The sequence below is a fragment of the Balaenoptera acutorostrata genome, chromosome 9 (genome assembly GCF_949987535.1).
Source record: "Balaenoptera acutorostrata chromosome 9, mBalAcu1.1, whole genome shotgun sequence".
Lineage (NCBI taxonomy): Eukaryota > Metazoa > Chordata > Mammalia > Artiodactyla > Balaenopteridae > Balaenoptera > Balaenoptera acutorostrata.
Window position 1 is genome coordinate 33,987,969 of NC_080072.1, and position 20,831 is coordinate 34,008,799.

Here is a 20,831-nt window from a genome sequence, read left to right on the forward strand (position 1 = left end):
AAATAAAGACTATTACAAGAGACAAAGAAGGACACTATATAATGATCAAGGGATCGATCCAAGAGGAAGGTATAACAATTGTAAATATTTATGCACCCAACATAGGAGCACCTCAATACATAAGGCAAATACTAACAGCCATAAAAGGGGAAATCGACAGCAACACAATCATAGTAGGGGACTTTAACACCCCACTTTCACCAATGGACAGATCATCCAAAATGAAAATAAATAAGGAAACACAAGCTTTAAATGATACATTAAACAAGATGGACTTAATTGATATTTATAGGACATTCCACCCAAAAACAACAGAATACACATTTTTCTCAAGTGCTCATGGAACATTCTCCAGGATAGATCATATCTTGGGTCACAAATCAAGCCTTGGTAAATTTAAGAAAATTGAAATCGTATCAAGTATCTTTTCCGACCACAACGCTATGAGACTAGATATCAATTACAGGAAAAGATCTGTAAAAAATACAAACACATGGAGGCTACACAATACATTACTTAATAACGAAGTGATTACTGAAGAAATCAAAGGGGAAATCAAAAAATACCTAGAAACAAATGACAATGGAGATACGACGACCCAAAACCTATGGGACGCAGCAAAAGCAGTGCTAAGAGGGAAGTTTATAGCAATACAAGCCTACCTCAAGAAACAGGAAACATCTCGAATAAACAACCTAACCTTGCACCTAAAGCAATGAGAGAAAGAAGAACCAAAAAACCCCAAAGCCAGCAGAAGGAAAGAAATTATAAAGATCAGGTCAGAAATAAATGAAAAAGAAATGAAGGAAACAATAGCAAAAATCAATGAAACTAAAAGCTGGTTCTTTGAGAAGATAAACAAAATTGATAAACCATTAGCCAGACTCATCAAGAGAAAAAGGGAGAAGACTCAGATCAATAGAATTAGAAATGAAAAAGGAGAAGTAACCACTGACACTGCAGAAATACAAAAGATCATGAGAGATTACTACAAGCAACTCTATGCCAATAAAATGGACAACCTGGAAGAAATGGACAGATTCTTAGAAATGCACAAACTGCCGAGACTGAACCAGGGAGAAATAGAAAATATGAACAGACCGATCACAAGCACTGAAATTGAAACTGTGATTAAAAACCTTCCAACAACAAAAGCCCAGGACCAGATGGCTTCACAGGTGAATTCTATCAAACATTTAGAGAAGAGCTAACACCTATCCTTCTCAAACTCTTCCAAAATATTGCAGAGGGAGGAACACTCCCAAACTCATTCTACGAGGCCACCATCACCCTGATACCAAAACCAGACAAAGATGTCACAAAGAAAGAAAACTACAGGCCAATATCACTGATGAACAGTGATGCAAAAATCCTCAACAAAATACTAGCAAACAGAATCCAACAGCACATTAAAAGGATCATACACCATGATCAAGTGGGGTTTATCCCAGGAATGCAAGGATTCTTCAATATACGCAAATCAATCAATGTGATACACCATATTAACAAATTGAAGGAGAAAAACCATATGATCATCTCAATAGATGCAGAGAAAGCTTTCGACAAAATTCAACACCCATTTATGATAAAAGCCCTGCAGAAAGTAGGCATAGAGGGAACTTTCCTCAACATAATAAAGGCCATATATGACAAACGCACAGCCAACATTGTCCTCAATGGTGAAAAAGTGAAACCATTTCCACTAAGATCAGGAACAAGGCAAGGTTGCCCACTCTCACCACTATTATTCAACATAGTTTTGGAAGTGTTAGCCACAGCAATCAGAGAAGACAAAGAAATAAAAGGAATCCAAATCGGAAAAGAAGAAGTAAAGCTGTCACTGTTTGCAGATGACATGATACTATACATAGAGAATCCTAAAGATGCTACCAGAAAACTCCTAGAGCTAATCAATGAATTTGGTAAAGTAGCAGGATACAAAATTAATGCACAGAAATCTCTTGCATTTCTATACACTAATGACGAAAAATCTGAAAGTGAAATTAAGAAAACACTCCCATTTACCATTGCAACAAAAAGAATAAAATATCTAGGAATAAACCTACCTAAGGAGACAAAAGACCTGTATGCAGAAAATTATACGACACTGATGAAAGAAATTAAAGATGATACAAATAGATGGAGAGATATACCATGTTCCTGGATTGGAAGAATCAACATTGTGAAAATGTCTCTACTACCCAAAGCAATCTACAGATTCAATGCAATCCCTATCAAACTACCACTGGCATTTTTCACAGAACTAGAACAAAAAATTTCACAATTTGTATGGAAACACAAAAGACCCCGAATAGCCAAAGCAATCTTGAGGACGAAAAATGGAGCTGGGGGAATCAGGCTCCCTGACTTCAGACTATATTACAAAGCTTCAGTAATCAAGACAGTTTGGTACTGGCACAAAAACAGAAATATAGATCAATGGAACAGGATAGAAAGCCCAGAGATAAACCCACACACATATGGTCAACTTATCTTTGATAAAGGAGGCAAGCATATACAGTGGAGAAAAGACAGCCTCTTCAATAAGTGGTGCTGGGAAAATTGGACAGGAACATGTAAAAGTATGAAATTAGAACACTCCCTGACACCATGCACAAAAATAAACTCAAAATGGATTAAAGACCTAAGTGTAAGGGCAGACACTATCAAACTCTTAGAGGAAAACATAGGCAGAACACTCTATGACATACATCACAGCAAGATTCTTTTTGACCCAGCTCCCAGAGAAATGGAAATAAGAACACAAATAAACAAATGGGACCTAATGAAACTTAAAAGCTTTTGCACAGCAAAGGAAACCATAAACAAGACCAAAAGACAACCCTCAGAATGGGAGAAAATATTTGCAAATGAAGCAACTGACAAAGGATTAATCGCCAAGATTTACAAGCAGCTCATGCAGCTCAATAACAAAAAAACGAACAACCCAATCCAAAAATGGGCAGAAGATCTAAACAGACATTTCTCCAAAGAAGATATACAGATGGCCTACAGACACATGAAAGAATGCTCAACATCATTAATCATTAGAGAAATGCAAATCAAAACTACAATGAGATATCATCTCACACCGGTCAGAATGGCCATCATCAAAAAATCTAGAAACAATAAATGCTGGAGAGGGTGTGGAGGAAAGGGAACACTCTTGCACTGTTGGTGGGAATGTAAATTGATACAGCCACTATGGAGAACAGTATGGAGGTTCCTGAAAAAACTACAAATAGGGCTTCCCTGGTGGCGCAGTGGTTGAGAATCTGCCTGCCAATGCAGGGGACACGGGTTCGAGCCCTGGTCTGGGAAGATCCCATATGCCACGGAGCAACTGGGCCCGTGAGCCACAACTACTGAGCCTGCGCGTCTGGAGCCTGTGCTCCGCAACAAGAGAGGCCGCGATGGTGAGAGGCCGCGATGGTGAGAGGCCCACGCACCGCGATGAAGAGTGGTCCCCACTTGCTGCAACTAGAGAAAGCCCTCGCACAGAAACGAAGACTCAACACAGTCATAAATAAATAAATAAATAAATATAAGAACGTGAATTTCTAAAAAAAAACTTAAAAAAAAAACAAAAGAAACAAAAAAAAACTACAAATAGAACTACCATACGACCCAGCAATCCCACTACTGGGCATATACCCTGAGAAAACCATAGGTCAAAAAGAGTCATGTACCAAAATGTTCATTGCAGCTCTATTTACAATAGCCTGGACATGGAAGCAACCTAAATGTCCATCGACAGATGAATGGATAAAGAAGATGTGGCACATATATGTAATGGAATATTACTCAGCCATAAAAATAAATGAAATGGAGGTATTTGTAATGAGGTGGATGGAGTTAGAGTCTGTCACACAGAGTGAAGTAAGTCAGAAAGAGAAAAACAAATACAGTATGCTAACACATATATACGGAATCTAAGGGAAAAAAAAAAAAAAAAGGCCATGAAGAACCTAGTGGCAAGATGGGAATAAAGACACAGACCTACTAGAGAATGGACTTGAGGATATGCGGAGGGAGTGGGGTGAGATGTGACAGGGTAAGAGAGTGTCATGGACATATATACACTACCAAATGTAAAATAGATAACTAGTGGGAAGCAGCTGCATAGCACAGGGAGATCAGCTCGGTGCTTTGTGACCACCTAGAGGGGTGGGATGGGGAGGGTGGGAGGGAGGGAGATGTAAAAGGGAAGAGAAATGGGAACATATTGTATATGTATAACTGATTCACTCTGTTATAAAGCAGAAGCTAACACACCATTGTAAGGCAATTATACTTCAATAAAGATGTTTAAAAATATATATATATAATGTAGGCAGCAAGAAAGATTCTTCGCTGAAAACCAAATATTTACACTACTTTTTAAAAATCATTCCTTTGTTTAAATATAATGTTGATTTAAATTCTACATGTGGACTTATTACTACTTTAATTAAGATTTACATTTTTACAGAAAGATTTAGAATTGAGTAGACATGAGTGATAGGATCATCCTATAAACACTTAAAACCACCCTACAGCCATGCAATTATCCAAGTGATGGCAGATACCCCAGATGAGTGTTGGCCTTGCCAACTTGAATTCTAAATTTGTTGCAGGTGTAACAAAAGTTTTACAAGTGCTCAAAGATTTCCTCATTGAGTTTATCTCAGGAACAGGTTGAGATACTGAACTTGGCTCTAATTCATTAGAAAATTTAAGAGTGATACATGAGAGTTTTATTCTTAGCACAAAACTAGCTCTAATAGCTAGTGTAAGTCATTTAACCCCTAGACACTCAGTGTCAACATGTGTGAAATAATGAAGAATATCTCAGATTTCTTGCAGCTTCAGGACTATTGAGAGGGGACATGAGGGACGTAAGATGATGATTTTTTCCTGATGTCAGTTAAAATACAGTTATAATACATTCCAATTTACCAAGTATAGTAATTAGATATTCTCTGTGCCAGTCAGCACAGAGAATATCCCATACCTACAAGATCACTTTTCAAATAGTATGGATATAATATGGCACAGTGGCTGGGCTCTTAGGACAGAACACCTGTATTTAAATCCCACTTTTTCATAAGCTCTGTGATTTTTGATGCATCTCGTAACCTCTGGTGTCTCTGTTTTTCCACTCATAAAATGAGGTAACTATCATGACCAATGGGGTTGTTGTATTAAGTGAGATGATATAAACAAAACATTTATAACATGACTGTCACATAGTAAGTGCTCAATAAATATTAGCTCTTATTATTTCAATAAAATCAGTTTGTCTTGCAAAAATAGAGAATACTCTTTTTGATGATTATGACAGCATTCCAAGAAGGTTCAGAGTTTCGGCATCTCAATTTTTGTATATACTATTATTTTAGAAGATGACAGATAAGATTCTAGCTCTTGAGCCCTCTAATTTCTCGTACAGATAAAAGTTTATTGTGGAAGTCACTGCTCTCAGTAGTATTTCTCTTTATGTCTGATTTGGTCTTCCTTTAAAATAGACAATTCTCTTGGAAATAGAACCTGCTTCTGCTGTCATTAAAACCCCCTTCCCTTATCAGAGAGTTCTCATTCTAATGAGTTAAAAAATTTTGCTAAAAATATGAGATGTCATTCATTCCAGAAATAACTTCATGAAAGAAAGCATTAATATTCTTTTTTTGTTTTTAATAAATTTATTTATTTATTTATTTATTTTTGGCTGCATTGGGTCTTCGTTGCTGCATGCGGGCTTTCTCTAGTTATGGTGAGCGGGGGCTACTCTTTGCTGCAGTGCGCAGGCTTCTCATTGTGGTGGCTTCTCCTGCTGCGGAGCACAGGCTCTAGGCATGGGCTTCAGTAGCTGTGGCATGCAGGCTCAGTACTTGTGGCTCACAGGCTCTAGAGCGCAGGCTCAGTAGTTGTGGCGCACTGGCTTAGTTGCTCTGCGGCATGTGGGATCTTCCCGGACCAGGGTTTGAACCCGTGTCCCCTGCATTGGCAGGCGGATTCTTTTTTTTTTTTTTTTTTTTAAATTTATTTATTTATTTAGTTAGTTATTTTTGGCTGTGTTGGGTCTTCGTTTCTGTGAAGGCTTTCTCTAGTTGCGGCAAGCGGGGGCCACTCTTCATCACGGTGCACGGGCCTCTCACTATCATGGCCTCTCTTGTTGTGGAGCACAGGCTCCAGACGCGCAGGCTCAGTAGTTGTGGCTCACGGGCCTAGTTGCTCCGCAGCATGTGGGATCTTCCCAGACCAGGGCTCAAACCCGTGTCCCCTGCATTAGCAGGCAGATTCTCAACCACTGCGCCACCAGGGAAGCCCCTGGCAGGCGGATTCTTAACCACTGCACCACCAGGGAAGCCCAGCATTAATATTCTTGTCAACAGTTATACAAACCTTTTATGTACTAGTAATGGAGCTAAAACAATCCCTCTCTTCAAGGAGTTCACAATCCATGAAGGAGTCTGACAGTGGCACTCAAAGTCTCTGGAGAGGCACCTACTCAGGAAGTGATATTGAACTGTCTTTAGAAGTGTAAAGGAGCAGCCAAATAATAAGAAATGGCAAGAGAGAGAGAATAGTATGTGTGCTAGACCACAGGATGCTCAAAAGAGTTGAGAGATAAGATGGGAGAGGTGCTTTGGGGTTAGTCAAACAGGGCCCTGTATGCCATTGAAGCCATGGCACTGAATGTTTAGCATGAAAGTCACATGATCAGATTTACTCTTTAGAAAAATAAAGTAGGAAGAATTTGGGATTTCAAATTCAGTAACATCTAAAGATTGTCCCCATATAGGTTTACTTAGCAGTTAAGTTTTAGGCAATATTTTGTACAGAGAATTAAAAACTCATACAACTCAGTAACAAAAGAAAAAATCTGATTAAAAATGAGTGAGTTCTGATATGGTTAACTAATCTATGACAAAGGAAGCAAGAACATACAATGGAGAAAAGACAGTCTCTTCAATAAGTGGTGCTGGGAAAACTGGACAGCTACAAGTAAAAGAATGAAATTAGAACACTCCCTAACACCATACACAAAAATAAACTCAAAATGGATTAAAGACCTAAATGTAAGGCCAGACACTATAAAACTCTTAAGAGGAAAACATAGGCAGAACACCCTATGACATAAATCACAGCAAGATCCTTTTTGACCCACCTCCTAGAGAAATGGAAATAAAAACAAAAATAAACAAATGGGACCTAATGAAACTTAAAAGCTTCTGCACAGCAAAGGAAACCATAAATAAGAGGAAAAGACAACCCTCAGAATGGGAGAAAATATTTGCAAATGAAGCAACTGACAAAGGATTAATCTCCAAAATTTACAAGCAGCTCATGCAGCTCAATATCAAAAAAACAAACAACCTAATCCAAAAATGGGCAGAAGACCTAAATAGACATTTCTCCAAAGAAGATATACAGATTGCCAACAAACACATGAAAGAATGCTCAACATCTTTAATCATTAGAGAAATGCAAATCAAAACTACAATGAGATATCACCTCACACCAGTCAGAATGGCCATCATCAAAAAATCTACAAACAATAAACATCAGAGAGGGTGTGGAGAAAAGGGAACCCTCTTGCACTGTTGGTGGGAATGTAAATTGATACAGCCACTATGGAGAACAGTATGGAGCTTCCTTAAAAACTAAAAATAGAACTACCATACTACCCAGCAATCCCACTACTGGGCATATACCCTGAGAAAACCATAATTCAAAAAGAGTCATGTACCAAAATGTTCATTGCAGCTCTATTTACAATAGCCAGGACATGGAAGCAACCTAAATGTCCATCAATAGAGGAATGGATAAAGAAGATGTGGTACATATATACAATGGAATATTACTCAGCCATAAAAAGGAATGAAATTGGGTCATTTGTAGAGACATGGATGGACCTAGAGAGTGTTATACAAGGTGAAGTAAGTCAGAAAGAGAAAAACAAATATTGTATATTAATGCATGTATGTGGAATCTGAAAAAATTGGTATAGATGATCTTATTCACAAAGCAGAAATAGAGACACAGACATAGAAAACAAACATATGGATACCAAGGGGGAAAAGAGGGGGTAGAATGAATTGGGAGATTGGGATTGACATATACCCACTATTGATACTACGTATAAAATAGATAACTAATAAGAACCTATGGTATAGCACAGGGAACTCTATTCATTGCTCTGTGGTGACCTAAATGAGAAGGAAATCCCAAAAAGAGGGGATATATGTTTATGTATAGCTGATTCACTTTGCTGTACAGTATAAACTAACACAATATTGTAAAGCAACTACATTCCAATAAAAATTTTAAAAAAAGGATTAAAAAAAAGAGTGAGGAACTGAATAGACATTTTTCCAAAGAAACATATAAATGGCCAACAGGTACATGAAAAGGTGCTCAACATCACTAATTATCAGGGAAATGCAAAACAAAACCACAAACCACAATGAGATATCATTTCACACCTGTTAGAATGGCCGTTATCAAAAAGATAAGAGATAGCAAGTGTTTTTGAGGATGTGGAGAAAAGGGAATACTAGTGCACTAAAGCTGGGAATGGAAATTAGTGCAGCCACTATGGAAAACAGTATGGAGTTTAAATAGAATTACCCTATGATCTAGCAATCCCATTTCTGGTATATATCCAAAGGAAATGAAAACAGGACATAGAGAAGATACTCCCAGGTTTACTGCAGCATTATTTACAATAGCCAAGATATGGAAACAACCTAAGTGTCTGTCAATGGATGAATGGATAAAGAAGATATCATATTGAGTATAGATCTAGATGTTGGGTTGGCCAGAAGGTTCATTTGGGTTTTTTCCATTAGACCTTACAGAAAAACCGAAATGAACTTTCTGGCCAACCCATATATACACACACACATTTTGGAATATTATTCATTCATGAGAAAGAAGGAAATCCTGCCTTTTGCAACAACATAGATGGACCTTGAAGGCATTATGCTAAGTAAGATAAGTCAGATAGAGTAAGACAAATACTGCATAATATCTCATATGTGGAATCTAAAAAAGCTGAACTTGTAGGAAAAGAGAGTAGAATAGTGATTACCAGGAACTGGACAGTTGGGAAAATGGAGAGATATTGGTCAAAAGATACAAACTTCTAGTGAGAAGATGAATAAGTTCTGGGGATCTAATGCACAATATTGTGGTCTATAGTTAATGATACTGTATTACATAATTGAAAGTTGCTAAGAGAGTAGATCTTAAATGTTCTCACCACAAAAAAAAAGAAATGGTAATTATGTGAGGTGATGGGGGTGTTAGCTAATGCTATGGTAGTAATTATACTGCAATATATAAATGTATCAAGTCAACATGCTGCACACCTTAAACTTAGACAATGTTATAATTATTACTCAATAAAACTGGAAAAAATCACTGAGTGTTGAGTGTGTGTATTTAAACTAGCATTTGTTAAATGCTTATTTTGTGCCAGGTATTGTACAAAGTGCCTTACGTATATTATTTCATTGAATCTTTGCAGCAGCCCTACAGGCAAAACATTCTTAATCATTTCCATGCTAGAAATAATCAACCTGAGGCTTAATGATGTTATTTAACCTGCCCATGTTCAAGCAGCTACTAAGTGGTAGAGCTGGGATCTGTCCAGGTTTAACCTCTGCCAGAACCCATGACCTTCATCATGATGTATAGTTTTTACTAATTCTCTGCTTGTGGAAAAACAAACAAACAAGCAAAAAACAATAAAGACAAGTCCTGGATTTCTACTGAATAATGCATGGGCAATAACCAAAATGTACATAAACATGGAATTAGTCTTTGAGTTTTTAATTCCAGACACATGCACTTTCACCAGCCAATAAAACCCCTCCAGGCAATAAAATAAATTATGGTTTATAAACTAACTTTGCCCCTAGAGCAGTAACAAGGCAAAGTAAATTTGTTGTGAAATCATTAGGAAAGATCAGCTAATTCACTTGCAATTACTCCTGAGAATATTCTCTTCCTGATTTGCACAGTTAAGACTTGAACACCTGCCACCCTCTCTTTGCAATTCTGGGAATTCCCAGCCCAAAAAAGCCAGTTCATCCTAGGAATCCACCTGAGAGACTTATAGCAATTGAGTAAAACTCTTTTTTTGGAGTTTTACCAAAATTTATTTTACCGTTTCCTCAGCCCCAGGATTTAAAAGAAAAAGTGCTGGAACATATTTCCACATTCAAATATAAGTGGTACAACTGCATAAGACATATCAACACTATGACATTTAAAGCTAATGTCATTAACTTTAAAAATTGTTTTGTTCCATCTTTGCTAATCAGTCACCATTGCATTTGTAATGACTAAAGGTCATCAAATCTTACTCACAAGAATAAATTTGGGGCTTCCCTGGTGGCGCAGTGGTTGAGAATCTGCCTGCTAATGCAGGGAACACGAGTTCGAGCCCTGGTCTGGGAAGATCCCACATGCCACGGAGCAGCTGGGCCCGTGAGCCACAACTGCTGAGCCTGCGCGTCTGGAGCCTGTGCCCCGCAACAGGAGGGGCCGCGATAGTGAAAGGCCCGCGCACCGCGATGAAGAGCGGTCCCCGCACCGCGATGAAGAGTGGCCCCCGCTTGCCGCAACTAGAGAAAGCCCTCGCACGAACCGAAGACCCAACACAGCCAAATAAATAAATAAATAAATAAATAAAGTAGCTATTAAAAAAAAAAAAAAAGAATAAATTTGGACTCAGTTTATTATTTATGATTTAATTGAAACTTGCTAAATATTGACTGTTGTGAGCAATTCCTTTTAAAGTTAGTACTAGCAAAGATCTGATGTTATAGTTCAAGCCAGACAATAAAGTTTAATTGTTAAAATTTCAAAGGAAGATAATTTATTTAATACTTGGGGTTTCTGTTTTCCTCCCAGGATCACTGGAAAATTCCTGTGGGGTGTGGCAGGAAGAAGAATAGGATTACCATTTGCTTTTATGCTCCAAGCTGACATAAATTAGTCCTGTTGATGGTTTTACACATTGAAGTGATAGGGGCATTGATAGAATAATTATTTTGTTTTAGTATTACCATAAATCTGACTCCACTAATAAGGGATGTGTCTTATTAAAGTGAAAAAGAGACCAAGTTTTTTCCATATATTTTAGCCTGAATTTGGTATACAATTCAATATGTATATATATCCATAAGCAATATTTGTACTTTTTAAAAATGTTTGATCTCACTGCTGCTAAATTCATGGGGCAATTCCTGGTTTTTGTCTTTTTTGCTTTATTATCAGGATCTAGAGAGTGTCATACAGAGTGAGGTAAGTCAGAAAGAGTAAAACAAATATCATATATTAATGTATATATGTGGAATCTAGAAAAATGGTACAAGCAGAAATTTCTGAGACACAGACATAGGGAACAAATGCATGGATACCAAGGGGGAAAGGGGTGGGGAGGGAGAAAATGGGAGATTGGGATTGACACATATACGCTATTGATACTATGTATAAAATAGACAACTGATGGGAACATACTGTATAGCACAGGGAACTCTACCTAATGCACTGTGGTGTCCTAAATGGGAGGAAAATCCAAAAGGGACGGGTTATATGTATAGGTATGGCTGATTCATTTTGCTGTGCAGTAGAAGCTAACACAACATTGTAAAGCTACTATACTCCAATAGAAAATAATTTTTAAAAAAAAGGATTTGACACATTCCCCCTCCTTGAGATATTCTTTTTTCAACTTGTCTTATGGAACAACTTATTCTTTGTTTTGTGTTCTATCTTTCTTTTTAAGATCCTCAATGGTCTTTTGTCAATCTCCAACACTTCTCACACATCTCAACTCTGGAGTAACTCATGGCTGAGTACTAGGACATTTTCTTTCTTTATCCTCACTACCTCATTGATTTCATCCATGATCATGGTTTTAAATACAATCTCTTCTCAAATCCAACGGCTAACTCATCTATCATATGTAGTCATCTCAAATTTGAGTTATCCAAAATTAGTATCATCTTTTCCCCAAGCCTTCTTCAACTATAGTCTTCTCTCTTTCAGTGAAGGATGGTACCAACTTTCTGATTTTTCCTGCTAAAAATCTTGGAGCATTCTTGACTCTTCCCATTTTGTCACTATGTACATAAGTTACTCAACACATATAATTGGCTTCATGATAAGATACATATACAGAATTAAATATTGCATCTGCATGATTCTCTCCAGTCTCTTTTTCAAGAACTCCTGTTAGAGACATATTACAGACTCTCAATCTTTTATCCATGTCACTTATACACAGACACACACAGACACACACACACAAAAAATACCTTTTTATTTGTGTGAAATTCTAATTCCTCAAATTATGCTGAGTTACTATTTCTCTTTTTAAACTTGTCCAGACAAGAGTATTTGTTTCTAAAATAGTTTTATTTTTATTTAAAATTATTCCAATGTTTATAAGCACATTTTTTTCAAGGTTAATAACTTTAAAATTTTATATCCACCTCCTCCTTTATTTTCTCTTTTAACATTTTTACAAAGAATTGATATTTTTCATATTCTTGCATTTATCTTTTAGATTTACCTGAAATGCTTATTTTAGCATTTTTATCTGTGCAGCCGACTAAGGCAATTGTACTTTTTTCCCCATAGAGGCCTGGGTGCAAAGGCTACAAATAGTAGTGTATGTAGCCTGTTGCTTATACAGGTTGCCCTAAGGGACAATGGAAATAGCTCTTTCCAGTGGACATCCATATGTGACCTCATGCTGTTCCCAATCTAGGCTCTAGACAGGTATGCAGGATGCCTTTGGAAACCACCAGGGCACAGTGGCTGGGATTCACATTGACTAAGACATCATGTCCATCCACACCAATGTGCATAACAAGAACAATGTGACTGAGGCTCTATGCAGGGCTAACTTCAAGTCCCCTGGCTGCCATAAATTCCACATCATCAAGAAGCAGGGCTTTACCAGTTTAATGTGAATGCATTTGAAGAGATGGTGGCTGAGAAGTGGCTCTTCCAGGAAGGACCTCGAGTCACACATATCCCCAGTTGTGACCCCTTGGACAAATAGCAAGCCCTGCACTAGTAAGGGCTTTGACACTGCCCCCTCCTTACTCACAGCCACCAATAAATCCTCTTCATGTAAAAATAAAATGAAATAAAATTTTTGTCAGATTCTTCTATAGAATTATCTACACTGAATTCTATTTGTTAATTTTATTTACTGTCTTTCTTAGCCCTAGGATTTTTATATATTTTGGAATTTGGTATGCAGATTCATTTTGTGATGGAGTATTTATTTATTTATTTATGTTTTCATTTTCTTTATTTCTGCTCATCAGTACTTGCCTAGTAGTTGTCCAGTTGGCTCTAGCTGCTCTTCAGGTTCTCTAATATTTATAATACTAAAAGAAAGTATGCTTTGAGCTCATGATCTTGTGGCTTAGATCAAACATGTTAAGGGTGTTCACAGAGGGACAGCTCATACAAAAGCTCCCCAACTTACGATTATCAAAACTATTTAGAGTGCAGGTGAATGAGTATTTTGCTCTTGGAGGAAACGTCTGTGTTCAGAGTGCACTCTGAATGCTGTGGACAAGGCAGCTGCTCACATGATGCTGCTGAAGGATTTCATGTCAAATTTACTTCTCTCCGTCTCAGTTTTGGCCTCTAGTGGTGTCAGAAATTTCACCATTAAAGTCAGAACCTTGGTTTTGATTTTATTCATTTAATCATTCATCTATTTATTCTTTAAATATTAAATAAGTGCTCCTGTAACCCATGTATGGTAGGTAAAAAAAGGCATTAATATATGTATCAATGTTCTACATCATATATCATTAGGGAATTGCAAATTGAAACAGCAGTGAAATTCCACCGCATATCTATTAGAATGGCAAAAATTCAAAACACTGGGTACACCGAATGCTGCCAAGGATTTGGAACAGCAGGAACTCTCATTCACTGTTGTTAGAATATAAAATGATACAATGACTTTGGAAGACAGTTGGCAGTTTCTTATAAAACTATATATATTCTCTAACATATGATCCAGCGATTGTATTTCTCAATGTTTACCCAAAGGAGTTAAAAACTTAGGTTCACATAAAACCTTCGCAAGGATGTTTATAGCAGCTTTATTCATAATTTCCAAAACTTGGAAGCAACCGAGATATTTTTCAGTAGATGAAAGAATAAATTAACTGTGGTATATCCAGACAATGGAATATTATTCAGCACTAAAAAGAAATGAGCTGTCAAACCATGAAAAGACGTGGAGTAAACTTAAATGAATATTACATGTCAATCTGAAAAGTATACATTCTATAATATTCCAACAATATGACATTCTGAAAAGGTAAAATTATGGAGACAGTGAAAGGATTTTTATTTGCTAAGGGTTTGAGGGAGGCAGGGATGAACAGGCAGAACACAGAAAATTTTTAGGGGAGTGAAATTATTCTCTATGAGACTGCAGGGATGGATTATGTAATTATACATTTGTCAAGACCCATAGAATGTACAACACCATGAGTAAACCCTAATGTAAGCTTTGAACTTTGGGCGACAATGATGTTTCAACGTGGGTTCATTGATTATAACAAATGTGCCACTCTTGTGTGGGATGTTGATAGTGGAGGAGGCCTCAGGTGTATGGAGATATAGGGTATATATGGGTACCTGTACTTTCTGCTCAATTTTGCTGTGAAACTGAAACTACTATAAAATATAAAATCTATGAAAATGAGGAAACAAATCTGTTCAACTTTATTAAAAAACAAAACAATATCTGACCTCACAATCAACAAAGCAATAGACAAATAATCGGTATATTCACCACTTAAACCAAGTATACTGGATCTTCCATATAAAATATATATTCCTTGAGGAATATCAGCATGATTGTGTAACTGGATGGTTATTAATAAAAATATTTTTTAAACTTTATAATAAAACTACATTAATATTCATAAAGTGGTCTTATACCATAGAGAGCTCTTTGAAAGTTCCTAAAGTAGCAGCTTAATAGTTAAGAACCGGGCTTCCCTGGTGGCGCAGTGGTTGAGAATCTGCCTGCTAATGCAGGGGACACGGGTTCGAGCCCTGGTCTGGGAAGATCCCACATGCCGCGGAGCGGCTGGGCCCGTGAGCCACAATTACTGAGCATGCGCGTCTGGAGCCTGTGCTCCGCAACAGGAGAGGCCGCGGTAGTGAGAGGCCCGCGCACCGTGATGAAGAGTGGCCCCCGCTTGCCACAACTGGAGAAAGCCCTAGCACAGAAACGAAGACCCAACATAGCAATCAATCAATCAATCAATTAATCAATTAAAAAAAAATAAATAAAATCTTTAAAAAAAAAAAAAAGTTAAGAACTTAAGATCTATTGAAATAGTGGACAGTATAACAGAGATCACAAATTAAACTATAAATGCCATTTTTGTTGTTTATTGAAAATAATGAATAAGCACACTAAAGAAAATATTAATAGTTTTTCAAATTGAGATATTTTTACAAATGTACAATTTTAAGCAAGTAAAATTTTACAGTCGATTGTATTTATCTTCTCTGGTCGTTATACACATACCAACAGCCCCCCTACACATTACTCACTCATCCTGCCCACCTTATAGACACAGAGAGACAGTCAGATCTAGCTTCATCTCTGTTCCATTGTACAAACCTATCTTGATAAGACATCTGTTCCACCTCTATTTTTTTTGCAAGTACCCAGTCATTCTTTTCATTATTGCTAAATATCTTTACCAAGAATAACTTTTGTTTCCCTTAAACTAGAACCAAAAATCTTTCAGCTGAATGAAAATTAATATAGTTGAACTTTAAATGCATTAACTCATTAAGTATTGATGTGTCATTCATAAGGTAAGTTACGAATATTCCAAATAATAAAACCCATGTAACAGTGAAGTAAGGACACATAGAATAAGTGAATCTCTTAAGACACAGGACAAATAAAAAACAAAGCCAAGATTCAAACCCAGGTTTTGACCTCCAGCAGATCCCCTGTCTCCATGGTCCAGGCTCATAAAAGCCTTATCCTTGCCTCCGACCCCAAAATGCAGCTATGTACATAGCGTGAGGAATTCTCTCCTGTGAAGCAATTACTGTCATGCTATACAGAGCACTTTCCACAACGCAGACACCTTGGAAAGAACATACTGCTGCCTGGAGGGTTGCCACGGTAAAGGAGAAGAAAGAAGGCAGGGAGTCTTCCTCTTAAAAAAAAAAAGAAACAAAACTCAAAGCAGCTAAGAAATGTCCAGTGCTAGGCAAAGCCTGAGTTACGATAACAAACGAGATGCAGTCTTCACCATCTAGGATTTTACAATCTAACCCCTATGTGAGTAGAGAATGAGGGGAAGCCTACGACCTTGAAAGATATCAACACAGTTTGCTTACCTACCAAACTTTACTAGGGACTTCCTATAAGCCAGCGTGTCTCAAAATATGTTTTCACCTGCAGCAGCAGCACCTGGATACTTATTGGGCCCAAATTGACCCAAACTCACAGAATCAGAAACTCTGAGAGTGGGGTTTGGCTATCTGCATTTTAATAAGCACGTCAGGTGATTCTGCCACTCACTCAAGTTTGAGAAGCACTGCTGAAAGCAAATGTAATAACTTACCCCCAATTTATACAGACACAATCTAGTGGGCATTCCATTTCTGGTTTTGTGCTCACAGCTAAATCCCTCTCATTCATATCATGTAGAAATATTTTAAGTTGACTACTCCCATTCTTTCACCTTCACCACCCCACCTTGAATGATTTTAAATAATACAGATTATCTGAGTGACACTTGGCTACCTTCAAATGCTACCCTAGCATTGTTACTAAGCAGCCTGCTCAAATATGATAAAAGCACACACATAAATCTTTCTGGCTGCAGTACTGTGGTGGGGTTATTTTTCATGATGATGGGAATATGATTCAAAAAGCCTTTAACATAAACCTTGCACTGTATACTCTCCATGAATAGTAAATCAGCCATCCAAATAACCTTTCTAGTGTCCACTTTGGCAGACATTCCCTTTGTATTTTGTAAGGGTCTTGGACCTCAATATTGCCCCTGCTTGACTTGCAGTTATGTTTTCCAGCAAACTCATCAGGGGTCTGACATCAAATGTAGACTGGGCTAGTGTTTTCCACTCAAGGTCTTTTGGCCTGGAGTTCACTCAAGTCTCACTTAAGCTCAGAGCTGAAGGTAGTTTTTTTCTATCTCAGTTACTCTACTAACCATAGTATAGTATCTTTATCATAGAGTCGATGACTTATAGTCATAAATAATGATTTATAAATTACTCATTAGTAATAAAAATCAATATAAGACTGTTCATTTAGAAAGTCACAGGCATTTTATCATGCAATTTGCACGCATATTTTTATCTTGTGGTTCTTCTAATAGCCTTAGGAGGTGCTAGAATATTCATTTTGCAAGTTAGATAACTAAGACTGTGCATTTCACACTATGATACTGCATTGTCCTAATCCTGCGTGCTTATTTGATGCATTTATTAGTTAGAACAAACTGGGTTTAGCTCTGTGTGATAGAGACTCATAATAGCACAATCTTAAACAAGACAGAAGTTTCTTTTCTCTGCCTTTCTGATGCATAAGTCAAAGCCATGTGATTCTATCCCTTGACGGTGTTAAGGGCTAGACTCCTCTCACTTGATGTGTTGCCACTTCTCTGATGGTGCCCTTGACTGTTTGGTCCATGACGTCTTCACCTCTATATTTACATTTTACCATCAAAGGAGGGGGAAAAAAGAGAAGAGTAAACTCATTTCCTTTATGGATACAACCTGGAAGCTATCATATATCTCCTTTGTTTATAGAACAGTGGCCAGAACATGGGGCTGGTACATGGCCCAGACAGTTGAAAAGGAGGTTGGGAAATGTTTATTCTGGGTGTCAATTTGCTCAGATTAAAGTAGAGTATCTTCTTAGAACAGAGAGAACAGCTTTGGGGAAGAACTATCAATCTTTGCCACATTTGATCACCCTTCTCTCACCTTAATTTAGAACCTGGATCTTAACTCTTAAAATAGGAAGTGAAAACTGGTAAATAATAAATCTTTAGCACTAAAGTTAATTAGCAGAACACATGAGAAGCACTTTTTTCAGCTGAAAACATTAGTCTACCTACTGCCTCATGCTCTATGAGTCTGCAAAAATCAATTAATTATGAATTTTTCTCCTAAGCCACTTATTATCCATCTGGTGAGAAAGCATCATAGGTGAAGGGTTTAGTCAATATTTCTCACATTAGGGTCCTCAAGTCACCTTCAGAACCACATAGGGTATTTAGTAATAAATCAATCCTGGTTCCTGCCTAAACTGGGTGAATCAGAATCTCTGATAATGTGGCCCAGGAACCTACATTTTAGCATTACTCCCAGGAGAGTCTTATGCACACCAAACTTTAAAACCACTGCAGAGTGAGAGGAAGAAATAGATAGATTTTAAAAAAAATTTTATTGGTGTATAGTTGATTTACAATATTGTGTTAGTTTCAGATGTACAGCAAAGTGAATCTGTTATACATATTCATATATCCACTCTTTTTCATATTCTTTTTCCATATAGGCCATTACAGATTATTGAGTAGAGTTCCCTGTGCTATACAGTAGGTCCTTGTTAGTAGAAATAGACAGATTTAAATTCTTTCTAGCTCTCTCTTATGACCTCCTATTACTGTCCTTCTGCAGTATCTGCAGGTTGGTCTTCCTATGCTTATTAATTCCTGGCAGGTGTTAGAGCTCAAATATTATGGTAGGAAATTATATAGACTCACTAAAAACAGTCAGACCTTCACAGTTATTATTTTATACACGGTTCTTAATGATGTGAGGTAGCTAGCAAAATGCAGGATTACTATTCAACAGACAAGTAAACTAAACTGACATTCAGAGAGGTCAAGAGATTTGCACAATGCCACACAGAAGTGGATGGAGATCTTTATCTGACTGTAGGTTCTTGCTATTCTGCACCTTCTTACAGCTGTCTCCCAAGTAATAAGAAGGTTGAGGGCATAACCACCAGTTGGCTTCAGCTTTGCCACATTGGACCCATAGAAGATGTTCACCTTGACACCTCTTTCCTCAGTGCCTGTACTTTATCCCAACCAGAAGTCCTACGTAGCAATTTTTAATGTTGAAAATAACATCTAAGGTCTAATGGTTTTCCTGAGGGAAGAAGGAATAAAGTAATACTGAATGCCTGCCCCAAGCACTAATCTAGGCTCTTCACATAATACAGATATAACAGTTCGCACTCTGAAGACCAAAGCTTTTGTCACTCTACCATTCTGACTTATCTCATGCTGGGCTTATAGTGGATAAATAATCAATGAGCCTGCATTTACCTTTATTTTTAAAAATTATATTCAACAATGTAAAAGATATTCACTACTTAAGGAAGTTAGGAATAGATGTAGAATTTCAAAATCACTAAATGCCACTGCACTTTCAAAATTTGGAAAGACCTATAGCTTGTACAAATCTTGTGCCCACATTTGATTCTTCTTGTAGTATGCCTGCTGTGCTCCGTGCTTTTATACCAGCACTGGGGTTTTAAAGCATTAGAGGCTGTGGATAAACTGTCATCACATCTGTCTTAATTGCATTTCCATCTGCTCATGCGGTGTGCACCTGTGCTTGGCTGATTAGACTAGAACAAGGGAAAATAGTCTTCTAATATGGTTTGCCTTAGAGTCGAAACCAAAATTTTTCACTTTTTATTTGATGGAGTGTTGGAGAGGAAAAAAGAACATGGAATGGAATTCACAATGCATGTGTTTTAGTCCTGGGTCTCCTGTTTATAAGCTGTCACCGTGGACATATCTGTACTGTGACATTTCTGAACCTCTGTTTCTCCATCTACAATTATGTCTGCCTCGTCACTATGTTAGTGTGAGAATAAAAGGAAATAATAAAGGTACAAGTGCTTTGTAAATATAAAAAATGCAATTTTGCTTATGCCATATATTCATATATCATTGAGACTGAAGCATAAACTAAAACAAGGTGTAAGATTCTTCTCAAATACAGAGTTTGCTGGTTAATTAAAAAAATCCGTATGTTCTTCTACTGCTTCCTAATGCTGAAATTACTCTCCATTTTCGTGAGTATAAAATGGGGGATGAGAGCAGGAAGAGAGGAGTGTTGAAGAATTGATATGTAATTAACATTTTAAATATGCCTTTTAATCCTCCAAAATGTTTTAATATCCTTAAATAGTTTAATAGGTGCACTACTGAGCTGCTGCAGTCAGGGCAGGGAACAAAGTGCTTAGATTAGGGAGTACAGCTGAGACTGAAGTAAATAGAGCAAGCAAATACAGTGTGAAATCATTCCAGATGGAAATAAGTATCCATAATTAGTACCAAACATTGTGCAAGGCATGTTAGAGGGAACAAACCTCCTTCAGAATGCTACTGAATTAGACTAGCACTGGTATATAAGGTGAATTTTAAGTAAAGACTGAGAAAAGTCTGCAAACAATAATACTCAGAGATAAGAAATCAATAGCCCAGTTCAGAGTGATGTGGGGGAAAATAGTGTCTGGACACATGAAAGGGAATCAGAACATCTTTGATATTCATTATAACAAGGAGGAAGAAGGTAGAAGAGAGGGAAGAGGGGACGGGAAGGGGGGAGGAAGTGGAAGGGGAAGAGAAGCAGGAAGAGGAGGAAAACGTAGAAGACCAAAATCAGATGTAACTAATGGAAGTCCAGGTTTCCATCACTTCCTTAGTAAGGTAGGATAAGGAATGAAGAGATAATTGTACAAGTACCTGTGTATCATTACAGTT

The 20,831-nt window shown here is 37.3% G+C and overlaps 1 protein-coding gene and 1 pseudogene across 2 annotated transcripts in view; one reads left to right on the forward strand and one right to left on the reverse strand.

The window, feature by feature from the left end:
* The window catches only part of LUZP2 (leucine zipper protein 2), a 414,349-nt gene that overhangs the window by 147,719 nt on the left and 245,799 nt on the right, over positions 1–20,831 (reverse strand). The gene's annotated exons all lie outside the window — the stretch shown is intronic.
* On the forward strand, positions 12,601–12,722 carry LOC114236830 (small nucleolar RNA SNORA70; annotated as a pseudogene).